The sequence below is a fragment of the Sminthopsis crassicaudata genome, chromosome 1 (assembly GCF_048593235.1).
Source record: "Sminthopsis crassicaudata isolate SCR6 chromosome 1, ASM4859323v1, whole genome shotgun sequence".
NCBI classification, from domain to species: Eukaryota; Metazoa; Chordata; class Mammalia; order Dasyuromorphia; family Dasyuridae; genus Sminthopsis; species Sminthopsis crassicaudata.
Window position 1 is genome coordinate 625,982,095 of NC_133617.1, and position 17,892 is coordinate 625,999,986.

The window sequence follows — 17,892 nt, forward strand, 5'->3', positions numbered from 1 at the left end:
AGATATTATAGTATCCAACAGCAAGAGATACAAAGAGAATCCAACAGCAAGAGATACAAAGAGAAATTCCATTCAAAATAACAGTCGATAGTATCAAATATTTGGGAATATATCTACCAAAGGAGAGTCAGGAATTATATGAGCAAAATTACAAAACACTTGCCACAAAAATAAAGTCAGATTTAAATAATTGGAAAGACATTCAATGTTCTTGGATAGGCCGAGCGAATATAATAAAGATGACAATACTCCCCAAACTAATCTATTTATTTAGTGCTATACCAATCAGACTCCCAAGAAACTATTTTAATGACCTAGAAAAAATAACAACAAAATTCATATGGAAGAATAAAAGATCGAGAATTGCAAGGGAACTAATGAAAAAAAAGTCAGAGGAAGGTGGTCTAAGTGTACCTGATTTAAAGCTATATTATAAAGCAACAGTCACCAAAACCATTTGGTATTGGCTAAGAAATAGACTAGTTGATCAGTGGCATAGGTTAGGTTCACAGGACAAGAGAGTGAATAAAAATAGCAATCTAATCTTTGACAAACCCAAAGATCCCAAATTTTGGGATAAGAATTCATTATTTGACAAAAACTGCTGGGAAAACTGGAAATTAGTATGGCAGAAACTAGGCATGGACCCACATTTAACACCACATACTAAGATTAGATCAAAATGGGTCCAAGATTTAGGCATAAAGAACGAAATCATAAATAAATTGGAGGAACATGGGATGGTTTACCTCTCAGACTTGTGGAGGAGGAAGGAGTTTGTGCCCAAGGGAGAACTAGAGACCATTATTGATCACAAAATAGAACATTTTGATTACACCAAATTAAAAAGTTTCTGCACAAACAAAACTAATGCAAACAAGATTAGAAGGGAAGTAACAAATTGGGAAAACATTTTTATAGTTAAAGGTTCTGATAAAGGCCTCATCTCCAAAATATACAGAGAATTGACTTTAATTTATAAGAAATCAAGCCATTCTCCAATTGATAAATGGTCAAAGGATATGAACAGACAATTTTCAGATGATGAAATTAAAACTATTTCCACTCATATGAAAGAGTGTTCCAAATCACTATTGATCAGAGAAATGCAAATTAAGACAACTCTGAGGTATCATTACACACCTGTCAGATTGGCTAAAATGACAGGAACAAATAACGATGAATGTTGGAGGGGCTGTGGGAAAACTGGGACACTGATGCATTGTTGGTGGAGTTGTGAAAGAATCCAACCATTCTGGAGAGCAATCTGGAATTATGCCCAAAAAGTTATCAAAATGTGCATACCCTTTGACCCAGCCATACTACTACTGGGCTTATACCCCAAGGAACTACTAGAGAAGGGAAAGGGTCCTGTATGTGCCAAAATGTTTGTGGCAGCCCTTTTTGTAGTGGCTAGAAGCTGGAAGATGAATGGATGTCCATCAATTGGAGAATGGTTGGGTAAACTATGGTATATGAATGTTATGGAATATTACTGTTCTATAAGAAATGACCAACAGGAGGAATACAGAGAGGCTTGGAGAGACTTACATCAACTGATGCTGAGTGAAACGAGCAGAACCAGAAGATCATTATACACTTCAACAATGATACTGTACGAGGATGTATGCTGATGCAAGTGGATTTCTTCAACATAGAGAAGAGCTAATCCAATTCCAATTAATTAATGATGGACAGAACCAGCTACGTCCAGAAAAGGAACACTGGGAAATGAATGTAAACTGTTATTTTTACCTTCTGAATCCAATTCTTCCTGTGCAACAAAAAATTCGGTTCTACACACATATATTGTATCTAAATTATACTGTAATATATTTAACATATATAAGACTGCTTGCCATCTGGGGGAGGGGATTGGGGGAGGAAGGGAAAAAATCTGAATAGAAGTAAGTGCAAGGGATAATGTTGTAAAAAATTACCCATGCATATGTACTGTCAAAAAATGTTATAATTATAAAATAAAATAAAAAATTAAAAAAAAAAAGATATTATAGTAGTTTAATATTTCCTTCTCCAATGTGTCCCCATTTTTCAGATGAGAAACTGAGGGAAAAAGAAGTTAAGTGAATTGTTCAAGATTTTATAACTAATAAGTGTCCAAAGTTATATTTGAACTCAGGTCTTCCTAACTCCCAGCTTGGTGCTCTATCCAATGAGCCACCTAGCTGCTGACTTATATTAGCTGCTTAATAAATGGGAAATGCTTATTGAATAATCTCAAACTAAAATATCTCAGCCTCCTTGTTTTATAAGATGGAATTTTTAAAATCTTCAGACCTCCAATTTATCTTGCCTTCCTAACAGAAGAATGCCTCATAAATCTGCTCTTATCTGGGCAGTCCCAATCATGCTCCACTTTACACCCTATTTATCTGCTCACCAGCTGCCCTTCCACCATGCATGTAACCTCCACACCATATCCTGCTGTTTCTTTCTCCATTTCATGATGCATAATGAAATCAATGTTAACATTGCTATAGCACCATGCTCCATGCCTTTAACATCCTAAGCTGTCCCTGACAAGTACTCCACAGTTACATTGTCCCTCATTAGAATTAAATAAGCTCCTTGATATAAGGAACTGTTTTTTTTCTTTTTAGATGTGTAGCACCAACTAGGCCACCAATTAATATTAAATATCCCCTTTGTATAGTGGTTTTGTCTTTCACCCAGAAAAAAGGAGCCTCAAGTATGAAATCTCCCTTTAGAAGGAGAGCCCTCTGCCCAGAAAAGGAGCATTTCAGGAAAGGATTTCCCAGAGAAGAAACAGCTAAACTTAGAAAAGGTGCCTATAGAAGAAAACTCATAACCTGGAATCAGAGAGGAATGAGAGAAGATGGTCAGCCATCATGGCCAGAAAGGACAAAGGAGTGATGGAGGTAAAGAAAGAAAGAAAAGTGAATTATTAGCATAACAGCCTTGGTCTCTAAAGATAAGGACAGAAATTTTAAATATAGATTAGGAATAAATAAGGTAGAAAAGTGAGGGAGTCAGAATGGCTATGGGTTCTCTCAAAAGGAATTTATATCTTATACCCATACTGCCTAGGGTTTGTTTTTCAACCCTTTCTCCTTATACTTCTAAAAAATAAATGTAGGATTTGATATATTAGGAAATCCCTTATGGCCTATATTCTGAAAACCACAAAAGACCTCTTCAGAGATATTGGCATCTTTTCTGGGTTCATTCTCCCTGACCACATTGGATACTAAAATTATAATGTTTTTGGAGATATCAATAAAAATTATTTTTTAAAAAATAAAGTGAAAATGAAAAAGGAATCTTTCCCTTCTCTGTGAATGTATTATAGGTGGGGTTCTCTGTTAGGAGTGAGAAAGCAGAGGCTCAGAACATGAATTCTTTCTTGTCTCATACTTAACCACATTAGAAATCTCTCCCCGATTTCTATCATTGTAGAAGGCATGAAATGTAGACACACACACACACACACACACACACACACACACACACACACACACACACATTAAAAAAAAACAACAGACATCTGAGGAAAGAAAACAAACATAACATATTGCTTCAACACTCTTGATATAAGTTAACTCTTGTAGGAATAATAGAAATACACTCATCAAGGAGTCTAAGACATGCATGTAACCATGCTCTTTTTCAGTTCCAGAAACTTCATAAGGAGTTGATTCACATACCTCAAATAACCAGATTCACTCAGAGGCACCAGAATTGAGGTCAACTTAGTAATCCACTGGCAACGATGGCTCTTGCTTCTCCTTAAATGACCAATGACCTTAAATGCCAAGACTGGACTCATCTTCCTGAGTTCAGATATGACCACTTACTAGTGTGACCCTGAACAAGTCACTTAATCCAATTTGCCTCAGTTTCCTCATCTGTGAAATGAGCTGGAGAAGTAAATGGAAAATGACTTCAGTATCTTTGCCAAGAAAATCCCAAATGGGGGTCACAAAAAATTGAACATGACTGAAAAGTTCAAAAAACAAACATAAATGCTGCCACCACATGGAAGGAATTACTCATAATGCAGCTTTTCCACAAGTTTCTGCTGGTACAAGGTATCACTAAAGAAAACTTAGATGCTCAGTTTATTCTCTTTATTATTCATAAGATCACAGATTTCATGACTTAGAAGCATTGTAGGATGGTTGGTTTAAAGACTTTCCTTAAGGTCATCTTGTCATTATTTTACAAAGGGAGGACTAAGGCCCAGAGATATGAAGAAGTGACTTGCCAGAGTCCCAGCTAGGAAGCATCTGAGGCAGAAGTTGACTCCAAAGTCTTCCCAACTATAAAATCTGGCATATGGTCCACCTATATGTAAGACACTGAAGCCTAGAGACTGGCATGGTCAAGATCATACACAGTAGAGAAAGGTCTTGAATTCAGGGCCTTCTGGTTCCAAATTCAAGATTCTTTTCACTGAACCACAGTATTCAATATCTTCTAATTCAGTCCTTTCTCTTTTTTTTCACACATCAGGACTCTGTCTCACATAGTCATCGCATCCTATTTTTGTACTTATTTACTTAATATTTAATAATAAATTTATTTTATACTTAAATATTTTTATATTTATTATCTCATGCAATTGGGATTAAGTGACTTATTTGCAGTCACACAGCTAGTAAGTATCTGAAGTCTTATTTGAACTCAGCTCCTCCTAACTCCAGGCCCAATTATTTATCCATTGGATCACCTAGCTGCCCCCAAAAATGTTCAGGCATAGGCAACATTTTGTAATTTTTATGCTGAATGTTTCTTATCTGATGTAGACTAAGATTATTTGGAGATTTATTGGTTGGTTCAATGTAACCTCAATTTTTGTTGTTGTTCAGTCATGTCTGACTCTTCATGACCCCATTTGGGAATCTCTTAGCAAAGATAGGAATGATTTGTCATTTCCTTTTCCAGTTCATTTTACAAATGAGGAAGCATGAGGCAAACAGGGTTAAATGACTTGACCAGGGTCACACTAGTAAGTATCTGAGACTGGATTTGAACTCTTGAGGATAATTCTTTTTGATTCCAGGCCCAGCTTTATATCCATTGTGCCACATAGCTGGTCACATTTTCCCCCCACAAGGTACAATATATTATCATTGTAATCACAAAATCTGGATTCTGTACAGAAAAAGTGAACATTAATTAATATAATTATAATTTTATTTAAACAAAATCAGTTGCATAATTTACTTAAATCAAAAAGAGTCAGGACATGAAGTTTGTTAATTAAATGTCAGTGTATCTTTAAGAAGCCATAGGTTAATTCATAAAAATATGTAGTGATTTATTTAGATGATTTTAAAGTGATTTAATTGTGGAATTTAGCATAAAGAAAAAACCATCCAGAGAGTCTTCTGATTTAAAGTCACCTTGGAAGGCAATGGCTTTGGCTTCAGATAGGAATGCTTCCTAGTACTTTATCAGTTGTTGATGGGTTTGTACTAATAATTTCAAGTGTTTGATAAGAATAGTTTTAAAGTCTTTTATTCATTCCTTCTCAAACATTCTAACTTCCTTTCTAATAGTTTTAGAAATTTGTTCAAAGTCTCTTTCCCCTTAATGAACTTTGGCTTACTATTCTGACTTCATTTTTAGATTGCTGTATTTTATCTGCTTTGTTGGCCAAAAAAAAAAAAAAACATTTTTGCTTCAGTTTCTTGTTTTTTTTTTCCCCTGCAAAGTAATCTAACCATCATCCCATTTCTGCTAACATTTTATTCAATGATCATATACACTTTTTACTGAGGCAACAAGATGAGTATAATCACTAAGAAATTTTGAGCTTGTTGCTGATATAACTGACCTACCTTCTTTTCAATCTCAACAATCTGAGACAAAGCAGAATGATCCTCAGGATTACCTAACATGGCACCACTTTTAGCAAAGGCAGTTATGTTGGCTGAAATTTCTTTTCTGTGACAGACAAGGGCGGGCGTGAAGTTTCCTAAGTTGCTGATTCAAATTCTGAAATTGCTGCCGCTTTTCCTTATGTTCTTTATGTAAGGGATATAAGGAAAAACATTCAGGGAATCTATGTAGATATAAATGGACACAAAAACATTATAATAATGAGAAATCTTAAGTGGTATCTCAACTTATTTATCTGAAAACACAAAGATTTGAGTCCTTGATCTCTCTATTCTCACTCTAGATGAATAGATGAAAAAAATAACTAAACATACTATTCTTTTTAAATTCAATTTATTTTTTTGTTGCACTTTAAGTTCCAAATGGTCTTACTCTCTCATTTCCCAACTCACACAAGAAAAGGCCACCATTTAATACAAACATATATATATATATGTATATATGTGCATGTATATATTTGTAAATATATGTATATATATGCAAAAGTAAATACACGTGTATATATGTAATTATATACAGAGATATAAAGCCATATTTTGCATACCTTTATGCAATAGATATGATTCATTCATCCTGATTGACACTTTGTTGACAGCATCAACAACCTTGATCATCATCCTCAATATTCTTGCTCCACTCAGAACCTGAGTATTAATTGCTTTAGATAACTCAGAACTCTCTAGGAACTGCCTTAACTCAGGATCTTTAAGCAACATTGAATGCTTTATGGTACACTGAAGATACCCTCAAGGGCTGCTCTCCTTTTTTCTAGAAATTCAGTGGATGATGAATCTTCTTTCCCAACTCTCACTTTGGTCATATACCTATTCTTCTCTGGAGTTGGAGGCACAATATAAACATCATGTAAGTACTTTGTGGCTAGTTTGCTATGCAATCCAAAAAACTTGCTAAATCTTCTTTTAATTGAAAATTCATTCTCATTGAACATGGATATGGAAGTCTTTATTGTTACTCTATATGTCACATATGCATTCATGCCATTACCAAAGGAAAAATAATAGGCAGAAATGTCATGGATCACATTTTCTACCACACTGTTGTGGTCTTAGCTGTCAACCCAATGGCTTATATAATTCTCTTATTGTTGATTATTTTGTTCATCTTTTCTTTCCCAATCACTTTCTCACTATGATTTCTTAACATTTCAGGGAATAATATTCTTTCCACTAGAGTTCATTCGAGGTTACCACTAAGTTCTATGGTGATCTTTTATTTTAAAACCTTAGCCATAATCTCTGCCCAAATCCATCATTCTTAAAATCATATTGAAATGAAACATTGTCGTCTCATCTGCTCAGATCCTTCTTTTAGGGCTTTCCTTTACACCTCTTACCTGATTCCTATATCATTGCCAGCTTCAGCTCCTATCAATTCTTACAAGTTTCTGACTGTTTTACTTGTTCTGGGTCTGGATTGCATTTTCTTGATCCAGTATTCAGGACAGTGACAGATATTTGAAAGAAGGCAGAAGATATCACTAGCTAATGGGTTTTATTTAGGAAATAACATAATAAGGATATAAGAGCTATAAGGAAAAATGTTTAAGGAATATATGTGTGTATATATACATATGCACGCGCGCGCACACACACACACACACACACACATATATATATATATATATATATATATATATATATAAATGGACACAAAAGTATTAGAATAATGAGGTATCTTAAATGGTATTTCAGCTTGTTTGTCTAACAAGACAGAGATTTAGACCCTTGATTCCTCCATTCTCAGAATTAGAATGTACTAACAGAGGAAAAAAATAACTCAACATGCTATTCTTTTTTTTAATTTTTTATTGCAATTTAAGTTCCAAACTGTCCTACTCCTTCCTTTCCCAATCCACACTAGTAAAGGTTACCATTTGATATAAATACATACATATATACATATGTGCATATATTTGTAAATATATTTATGCATATGTATATATGTGTAAATATGTATAGATATTGTTGTAAAATTATACTTTGCATGCCTTTATTTATCAGTTCTTTCTCTGAAGGTAAATATTATCTTCCTTCCTAGGTCCTTTGTAGTTGATATGAATATTTACAAAACTCAAAATGCTTAGTAAGTTCACAATCATTCTTCAAACAATATTGCTGTTGCTGTATACTACATTCTCTTGGTTCTGCTCACTTTACTCTTTATAATTTCATACGCTTTCCATGTTTTTTTCCCTAAAACCAATCAGCTCATTTCTTATAACATAATATTATTTCATCATAATCATGCACCACAACTTGTTTAGCTATTCCTTATTTGGTAGATATCACTGCAATTTCCAGTTCTTTCGCACTACAAAGAAAGGTGCTATAAATATTTTATATATAGGCTCTTTTCCTTTTTCCCTGAATACTTGGGAAACAGACCTAATAATGGTATTACTAGGTCTAAGAGTATTATAGGTTATCAATATGCTTCTAAAGACTTCTTTATATTCATTAACAACACAATTTATTAAAAAGTATAAAGATACAGTTTTAAAAGGAAAAAAATGAAATGTTTTAAATCAAATTAAGGAGTATTATAACTGAAAAATAGATTGAGGGTAGGAGGTAAGAACAAAGCAACAACAAAAAAGACTTCATTTGTTGACCCACAGAACTGAGATCAGAAAGTCTGAGACTGGGACTAAAATCATTTCATACAAGTCTTTATTATTCAACAAATGAAGAAACAGAGGCTCAAAAAATTAAATGACATCACATTCCATACAAGCAGCAAGTGGCAGAGCCAGGATATAAATTTGGGTTCTCTGACTCAAACTCAGCATTTGTTCTACAATGCCAAACTATAAGATACAGATGGTCTCTTCATTATCCTGCATCACCTTTATGTATACCTTGATACTAGTCTTATCTCTCCCTTAGAATCTCCACTTACTTTTCTATAACATAAGATTGTACTTAATGATCTATAAAATCTCTTTAGCCTCTAATTTTTTGTGTTTCTGTCAAACTGCAACACTCACAGAACTGTCAAAATGTTGTTCTAAGATCACCATTTTCTTCCCAAACATCTCCCTTTCCCATTCATGGTAACCCAGATGCTTCTTGGAATTAGACCTTAAATATGATATGGTCACTTCTCTGCTTCTCTGTGTTTTAAGAAGAATTACTAGGGGTCAAAAGGCAATTCTGTTTGCAAAATATTTCTAATTAGCATTATTCTGAAATATTAAAAGCAAAGAGATATGGTCCCCCATTAATTCTTAACTCATATCTGATTGATGGAGAAATAATTTTGTGTACCACAGTTTTAGTAACAATAAAGTAGAATTTGCAATATACACCTCTATCTGTTATCCATCTTATAGGGTAAGTGTTGAGAAAGTGCTGCAGAAAGTCAAACTAGTAGAAATTATTCCATGGAAATCTTTTGAGAGGACAGTGGCTTCTTGAGAATCCATTGATCCATAGGTCCTCGTTGTATCTTTATACTGTACATTCTTCTGGGAAGAATTGTACCCATTCCCAAGCAGAAGTAATGCTCTCTGCTTGTCTGCTTGTCAGGTGACACCCTCACAGCATTCAAATCCTCCTTATATGAGGGAGTTCTGGAATAAAAGGAGGAGAGAGTTTTTTTTTTTCTTATGGGACTGGCAACTAGTTATTAACCAGTTGATAACTCTTTTTCTTAGGGAATGGTCATTTCCTTAAACCCAAGGAAGAATCTGAGCTTTTGCTATGCCATTTGTTCATATAAGAGAAGGCACCTTGCTATACATTTTGGACTATAGCTATAAGCTAGGGAAAGATAGTGTGGGATAGGTAAGTGGGACAAGGAGGTTCAGGAAACTCAAGTCTGAATGAATTTTTAAATACTAGAAATGGGGGAGAGAAGTACCACTTCTTTCTTTAATACCTTCATAATTATCATAAGGGTAAAATTCATGTTTCAAGATCCTCAAGAGAAAAGAAATGTCCTTCTGAAATGTTTTTGGTTGTAGAAGGGTACATTAAAAAGTAAGAAAATCTTGATTATATCCTCAGAGAGTACTGTTTGAAAAGTATTAAAAAAGGTTTCTAACTTTATGATTTGGAAGTATGTAATGAAGATATATATTAATGTCTATACAGCATGTAAATATCTATGAAAGAATAAAGTCACCTTGTTCATTGATTTCTCATTGTATAATCATCATTTACCAATTAGAGCAATTATTCCAAATGACTGTAGCAGTGATAATTGGATCTAAGATGGGAAGAGGGAAAAGTTGATTGGAAAGGAACAAAGTTGAAATCATTGCTTAAACACATTTCTTTCATGGGAAACAGCATCTAAAAGACAGTGAAAAGAAAGAATAGATAGGACTTAGCAAGTGTCTGGGAAAGCAAAGCAAATAGGAGTCAACTTTCAACATTAAAAGCACGTATGATTCGGAAAATTATGTTATAGACAGAGATAAAGATATCATAAAAAGAGCTAGATTTTTGGAAGGAAAGTTGATAAATTCAGATTAACATTTGTTAACTTGAAAATGACATTTGGAAATACAGGTATAAATGTCCATCAAGCAAGTGAAAATAAAGATCTTGGGACAGTGATTGTGGCTGGAAACTTATAGTAGGTCAAAAAGAACAAAAAAGCAAAAGGCATAGTCATGAGATCCTTGACTATATAAAAGAGGCCTTCAGGGAGTCAACAATCTTGTGATTTTGATGGTATAGGAAATGCTAGATGAGGAAACCACTTCTACCACTGCCTGATTAGCATCTGTTCTAATTATAGTCATAGGGAGAGGTATATGGAGTGTTCAGGGAATACTAGTACCTCAGGTATGAGCACTTGCTGAGCTTTTTTCAAGACTGCTCCTCCACTTTTGGTGTCCACCTTCACCAAAGCTCACCTTGTGATTCCAAGAAGCTATAAAATGTGTGGTCACAGATCATAAACCATCTTGGCAAACAGGCTAAACCAGATTGAGACTAATTGATGAAGTTCAAAGCAAGGACTGGAATTCAATGAGAAATCAAAATCAAAGAAAGTTTTTAGTACAAAAATTAAGATTTACCAAGCCATTCTCCAATTGATAAATGGTCAAAGGATATGAACAATTTTCAGATGAGGAAATTAAAACTATTTTTGGTCATATGAGAAGGTGCTCTAAATCGCTATTGATCAGAGAAATGCAAATTTACACTGAAATACTACTATTCACCTCTCAGACTGGCTAAGATGACAGGAAAACACAAAGACAAATATTGGAGGGGATGTGGGAAAACAGGGACACTGATACATTGTTGGTGGAGTTGTGAATAGATACAGCCCTTCTAGAGAGCAATTTAGAACTATGTTCAAAAAGTTATCAAACTGTGCATACCCTTTGACCCAGAAGTGTTTCTACTAGGCCTAGATCCCAAAGAGATCTTAAAGGAAGGAAAGGGACCCACATGTGCAAAAATGTTTGTGGCAGCCCTTTTCATATTGGCAAGAAACTGGAAACTGAGTGGCTGCCCATCAGCTGGAGAATGGCTGGATAAATTATGCCATATGAATGTTATGGAATGTTATTGTTCTATAAGAAATGATCAGCGGGATGATTTTAGAAAAGCCTGAAGAGACTTACATGAACTGATGTGAAGTGAAATGAGCAGAACCAGGAGATCATTGTACATGACAACATCAATATTATATGATGAACAATTCTGATGAACATGACTCTTTCCAACAATGAGATGATTGATGCCAGTTCCAGTGATCTTGTGATAAAGAGGCCATCTACACCCAGAGAGAGGACTATAGGAACTCAATGTGGATAACAACATAACATTCTCACTTTTTGTTGTTTATTACTTATTTGCTTTCATTTTTTATCTGATTTCTCTTGTGAAGCAAGAGAATTGTATAAATGTTTATACATATTGGATTTAACATATTCTAATATATTTAACATATAAAAACAAAAGTTAGGATCTAGATGAAGGATTTAACATAGTATACATACATAGTTTGAGACATAGTTGCTTCTTAAATGTTTATTGACTATCTGAATGGTAGACTGAAGATTCAAGAAAGGTAAGAAAAAATTAGTAAAGCTAAGTCCTAGGAAATAAAGAAATGAATGGGATCAAGACCACTAGTGATGATGTTATAAGTAGAAGGAATTATGTCTCATCTGCAAATTGTGAGGGTCATAAAATATTAAAATGAGGAGGAAGATACTGTAAAGTGGGCAGAGTAGACCAATTCAGTTTTAAAAGAGATAAAATAATTTCTTCCAGAAGATACCATAAGTGAAGCTGAAGGGGAGTAGAAAAAGTTTTTTAATAGCCACTCTGTGAAATTTGATAGAGAATCAACAAAGGAATGATAAAAAGCATTTTTTTCATTGAGCTTCAACAAGGGCCCAAGTAAAATTAGATAATGTAAATTTATCAGACACTGAATCAATTTGCTTTTGTAATTTTCATCCACAAAGATCAGTAGCCTGAAAGAAAGAGCAGAGAAAAATAAATGGTTATGGTGGCCCAACATTAAAGATAAGTATGAGAACCAGAAGTTTTAATCAGCAAGCATTTTAACATAACTTCCATAAATATTTTGGTTGACATGGGAAGAGATATAAAATTCATATATGACATGATTCCTTCTCTCATGGAGTTTACAGAATAGTAAAGGTAGGGGATATGTCCACAAATTACCGTAACACAAAACCAGAGAAAGTTTACAGAAATAAAAACCAAGGAGTCAAAGTTCATAAATTTAGAACTGAAAGGACCTTAGAGGTCATCTAACCTAACTTTACAGATATTGTACATACATATACAGATACAGACACTGAAGTATAGAGAGGTGAAATGACTTGTCTAATATTACGCAGATGGTTTGGATTAGAATCCCTATCATTTGAGTCCAAATCCAATGTAATTTCCACTACTCCATTGCTATTACCATAAGAAGGAAGCAGGCCAAGTGAACAGCATAAGGATAACAGCATTTTATTTAGATTTTAAAAGATAAGTAAAAATGGAACAGCATAGGCTTGGGAGTGAAGAAGAGAACAAGAGGATATTCCAAATGTATAGAACAATGGGAGAAAAGATACCCATATTGAAAAAATTTCAGATTATGACATAGAGTTGGCCAGCTTGGCTGAAGAGAATAGTGTTTGGAAGGAGTAGTACAAGGGCTGACTAGAAAGATAACGGTGTGTCAGACAATGGAGAGTCTTGGGTGTCAGGCAAAGGTGCTGGAATTTTACAGGAAATAACTGAAGACTGGGAATAAGGGAAATATGATCAAACCAGGGCTCTATAGGTTTATAAAGATTTTTTTTTCATCCATTAAATATTTCTTTTCCACTTCAAAACAATCTTGGGATGTAAACTTTATGGTTATTACTATACCTACTTTTCAAAAAAAAAAAAAAAAAAGATAGTCTCAGAGGTGTTAAGGGACTTAGTCATGATCAGTTAGTAAGAATCAGAAGGGGGATTTGAACCCTCTCTCTCCTGATTCCAAGTCCTATGTTAACACAAATGGAAAGATATTATTCAGTAATTTCATTGAATCAACCATCTGGGTAGGGCAATGAGGATTAAGTGCCTACTCCTTTTTTCTGGCGTGAACTAAAAGGAATTATTCACTGATGAATATTTGGAAACTTCCCCAAGTTTAAAAGTAGGGATATTGTAGGAAATGCAAAGAAACTTAGACATAGACCCAACCCTTGAAGAATTAGCATTCTAGTGCTTTCCATATCCATATATATATGCAAAATAATTTTCAACATTCACCTTTGCAAAACCTTGTGTTCCAAATTTTCTCCCTCCCTTCCCCCATCTCTCTCCTAGACAGCAACTAGCTCAATATAAGTTAAACATGTGAAATTATCCTATACATATGTCCACATTTATCATACTGCATTAAAAAAGTCAGATCAAAAAAGAAAAAAAAAATAGAAAAAAACAAGCAAACAAACAACAAAAAGGTGAAAATACATTACCACATTCAGTTCCCACAGATCTCTTTCTGGATGCACGTGTCTCTCTCCATCACAAATCTATTGGAATTGCCCTGAATCACTTCCTTGCTAAAAAGGAAGCTGGTCATCACATATTATTGTTGCTGTGTCCAACATTTTCTTGGTTCTACACACTTCATTTAGTACCAGTTCATGTAAGTCTCTCCAGGCCTTTCTGAAATCATTTTGCTGAATGTTTCTTATAGAACAATAATAATCCATAACATTCATATATCATAACTTATTCAGCTATTTCCCCAGCTGGTGGGCATCCACTATGTTTCTAGTTTCTTGCCACTACAAAAATGGCTTAGACTAAATATTATTTGTAAGTGGCTCATGGAAATATGATAAAACCTACTTATGCCTATCATGCTTCATCTCTCATTGCCTTTTGACTGACCTAGCATTTTTGTTCTTTTTAGAGTCACAGACATATGCCATCTCTGGGATGGTGTTTAAAAAAAATGACAGCTTTTGAATTGAAAAGCAATTGAAAGCCCTAAAATTTTCCAGATTCAAACTAGTGTGCTTTCTTTTTCATGTTTAATTATGAGTTCATTTCATTGTCAATTTGCCATATTGCTGATGCCAAAAAGTAGGAAATGGATAAAGGCAAAGACAACGATCAAAAATTATGAGCATAAGCTTACGTAAAATAGTTACCATAAAGAGGAAAAGGCTATACTCAGACAGCAATTGTTTTGTCTTTGTAGTAGAGATGTGGCATCCAAGGACAGACAGCTGAGAATACAAAATCCTTTTCACAACCCAATGGAGATAAAGATTACAGTCAGTATCTCCTAATAAAAACAGGGGGAAAGCAGTGAAGGAGAAAATGAATTTGCAGAAAGATTGGTAAGAGACCCAACTAAACCAGATTTTTCCCAAGAGCAATTATAGATGAAAGAAGATTTTTTTTAAGAAAATGGAGCATATTTGCCATCATTTGTATAGCTATCTATTCTCATTACTGATAATACCAGAAGCACCACATTTGGACCCATTACCTAATGTGTTATGGGTTCAGTAGGAATTACTACTCTTGCCATGTATTATTTTTATTATATCTTATGTGAAGCATTGGGTTGTAGTGGATGGAGAACTTGTTGAGGCATTAGGGAGATCTCAGATCAAGTCCTATTCCTGTGACCCTGGAAAGTTATTTTATTTCTGAGTGCCCAAGACAAAACACTGAAAACCATAGGTCTCAAATCACCTAAGTAATACAGTAGATAGATCACTGGAGTTAGAAAGATCTGAATTCAAATCCAGCCTCTGATACTTGTCAGCTGTGTGACTCTAAGCAAGTCACTTAACTCCTGTATACAATATTTTCCTAAGCTGTAAATATGAAAATCATAATAGCATTTACCTTTCAGAATTGTGTGAAGAGCTAAATGAAATAATATTTGTAAAACAGCATAGTGCCTGGAACATAAAAGATGCTTAATAAATGCTTATTCCTGCTTATTCCCTTACTCTCCCAGAATGTTTGTTCACCAAGAACAGATTAGATTAAAAAGTATTTTATATATATATATATATATATATATATATATATATATATATATACACACACACACACACACACACACACACACACACACACACATATATATATGTATCACATTCCCCTGTTGCACTATTAAACTGAAAGATGGTGCCACATCTTACCTAAACTTTGTATCTTCCCCCAAATACAGAAAAGTTCTTTGTACTTTTCTAAAAATTCTTTTAAAAGCTCTATGATCTTTGTCTGTGACAAAGATACTTTCTCATTGAAGGTTTCAATGACTCTATGACTTGGCATGTGATTTTCAATCACTACTAAAGACAAAATCTTTCATCATCTTGCAGCCAACATGGTAAGAAATCTTTACAAACTTAACTAGGCCAGATAACAGTCCATTTCTGAATTTTGTCCAGTGCTCTTCCAACTTGGTAAGCCCAGACAGAAGTCAGGTCTCTCCATAAAAATCTTTGAAAATTTAGAATAAGAAAATAACCTAAAGTAGGGACATAGTTCCCAAGGCCATACAAAGATTTCACTCACGAATCTTTCCACCCAGAGGTTTCTGACAGGTTGGAGACACTAGCCAGTTGAGTCAGATTTAGTCTAGATAAAAGGATTGGACATTAAAATGAGCAGATTATGCCTCAGTTATACTCCTGAGTTTCTGACTAGAAGATTCTCCCATCTCCACAGCATCATGGGATTTTTCATTAACTCCTTGGAACAGTAAGTGGCCTCTGACAGAGCAACTTGCTAGCCATTTCCCAGGAGACAGTTGACTTAAAATGGCAAAGCCTGGCACTCCTATAATTTTCTTCAGAACCAAGATCCTTTACTTAAAATAATTTTGGGGTAGATTTTTCCAGTATGTAACAATCCAGTATGTAACAATCAGATAAAATATGAAATAAATAGCATCAGTACAGAAAGAGTAACATTTGTCTCCAGCAGCTCCCTCTTTTGTGTGGTCCTTATTCTTATGTTTAAAAAATAATAAGCCAAATCATGAAGTTCTTTTTGAAAACCCTCATTTCAGATCTTTGGAAAAACCAAGAGCATCTTTACACTAAAACAGAACACTTCTTATTGCAATCTCTTCTAGATATTGTTCCTGTTATGCACATAGCAAACCCTCCACTCTGAGAGCTGTTCATGAGCCTTGGTGCCCAGGGAGAAATGGAAGAAGCTCTTTGAGCTCTTGTCTTTTTATTGGGTTTTGTTTTTTGTTTTTTGTTTTTTTATCAAACTTTACTCCAACACCATTTCATTAGAGTTTCAGGAGAACTGACTCCCCGTTATTCCTCAGTCAGGGGCATTCATAGTGACCCATGAATCACTCTGAAAGAAAGAAGGCAATTTGACACCCTGCTGCTCCTAGTCTTGGCTGTCCAAAGAAATTTCCTCTTAGATCTTATTAGTTTATTAAGAAACATTTGAGGAGTGTGTGTGTGTGTGTGTGTGTGTGTGTGTGTGTGCATGCACGCGTGTGTTTTTGGTGTGTGTGTGTATGTGTATGTGTGTGTATTATGCATGTTCTCCTGCGTGTGTGTATATGTGTGTGTGTGTTTTCTCATTTAAACAAGGGGACAATCTGTGGTATTAAGACAAAGCTGATTTGAGGAGAATAAGTTATTTCTTCTGTTTCTGCTGCATTCCTCCTCTCCTAACTACCTCGTAACCTTGTAAATCTGGCAAGCTCTGGACATTTTGCATGCTGAAGAAAATCAGTGTTTTGCCTCAAGCAAGGAACATAAATGTTGCAACACTGACTCCTCCTCTAATGGAGAAAGAGTGAACAAGTGCATAAGAGTAGTATTTCTCACAGAGCTGTCAGGCTGGATACAGTGTAGTCAGCACTGTAGTCCATAGATATTTCTCTCTCTCTCTCTCTCTCTCTCTCTCTCTCTCTCTCTCTCTCTCTCTCTCTCTCTCTCTCTCTCTCTCTCTCATACATATTCTCTCAAGATTTACCAATTATTCATGAAACAGCTTTTACCCACAATGGATTTTCACGTCCTTTTTCAGGAAGTGTCCCTGGATTGATATGTCTCCTGACCGACTTGGTTCTCTGGCACAAGTGAGTACTGTGTGTCTAAACCTGTTTGGAAAGCTGTATTGACCTGACTTGGTGCTGCTAGAATGTGTCAGGTTATATATTAGGCTGTATAGATTTTCCCATCTGCATGTGTGTGTAGGGTGGTAAAAGGACTGGAAGATGCTAAAGGGTCAAGGGCTATTGAATTAAAAGAAAAAGAAAAAAAAAAGCCAAAAAGGACCAAGGTTCTATCAGATGCATGCTTGATGCAATTAGTTCTCCAAAGAGTATGTGAGGAAAACAAGGGCTCTGACCACAGGCTGGAAATCTTCCCTTATGCTAAGGCACTAAAAATAACCTGTAACTGAGAGGGTTTGGTTCTTCCTCAGATACACTCAGACATATGCTTTGCAACTGCACACAGCTGTATTAGCTTTTTAAAAGGTATTTTCA

The 17,892-nt window shown here is 34.8% G+C and overlaps 1 protein-coding gene and 1 pseudogene across 3 annotated transcripts in view; one reads left to right on the top strand and one right to left on the bottom strand.

Moving 5' to 3' along the window:
* Positions 1 to 17,892, top strand: part of PRLR (prolactin receptor) — a 380,151-nt gene that overhangs the window by 156,286 nt on the left and 205,973 nt on the right. The window contains exons 1-2 of one of the 3 annotated variants that reach the window (XM_074282693.1): positions 6,733 to 6,750; positions 17,430 to 17,481. The exons of 1 other annotated variant lie outside the window; for it this stretch is intronic. The gene's annotated coding sequence lies outside the window, so the exon portion shown is untranslated. Of the gene's footprint in view, positions 1 to 6,732; positions 6,751 to 17,429; positions 17,482 to 17,892 lie in introns of those variants that run through there. One more of the 3 variants, XM_074282692.1, reaches the window with a different exon arrangement.
* On the bottom strand, positions 5,317 to 10,944 carry LOC141551080 (sorting nexin-2-like; annotated as a pseudogene).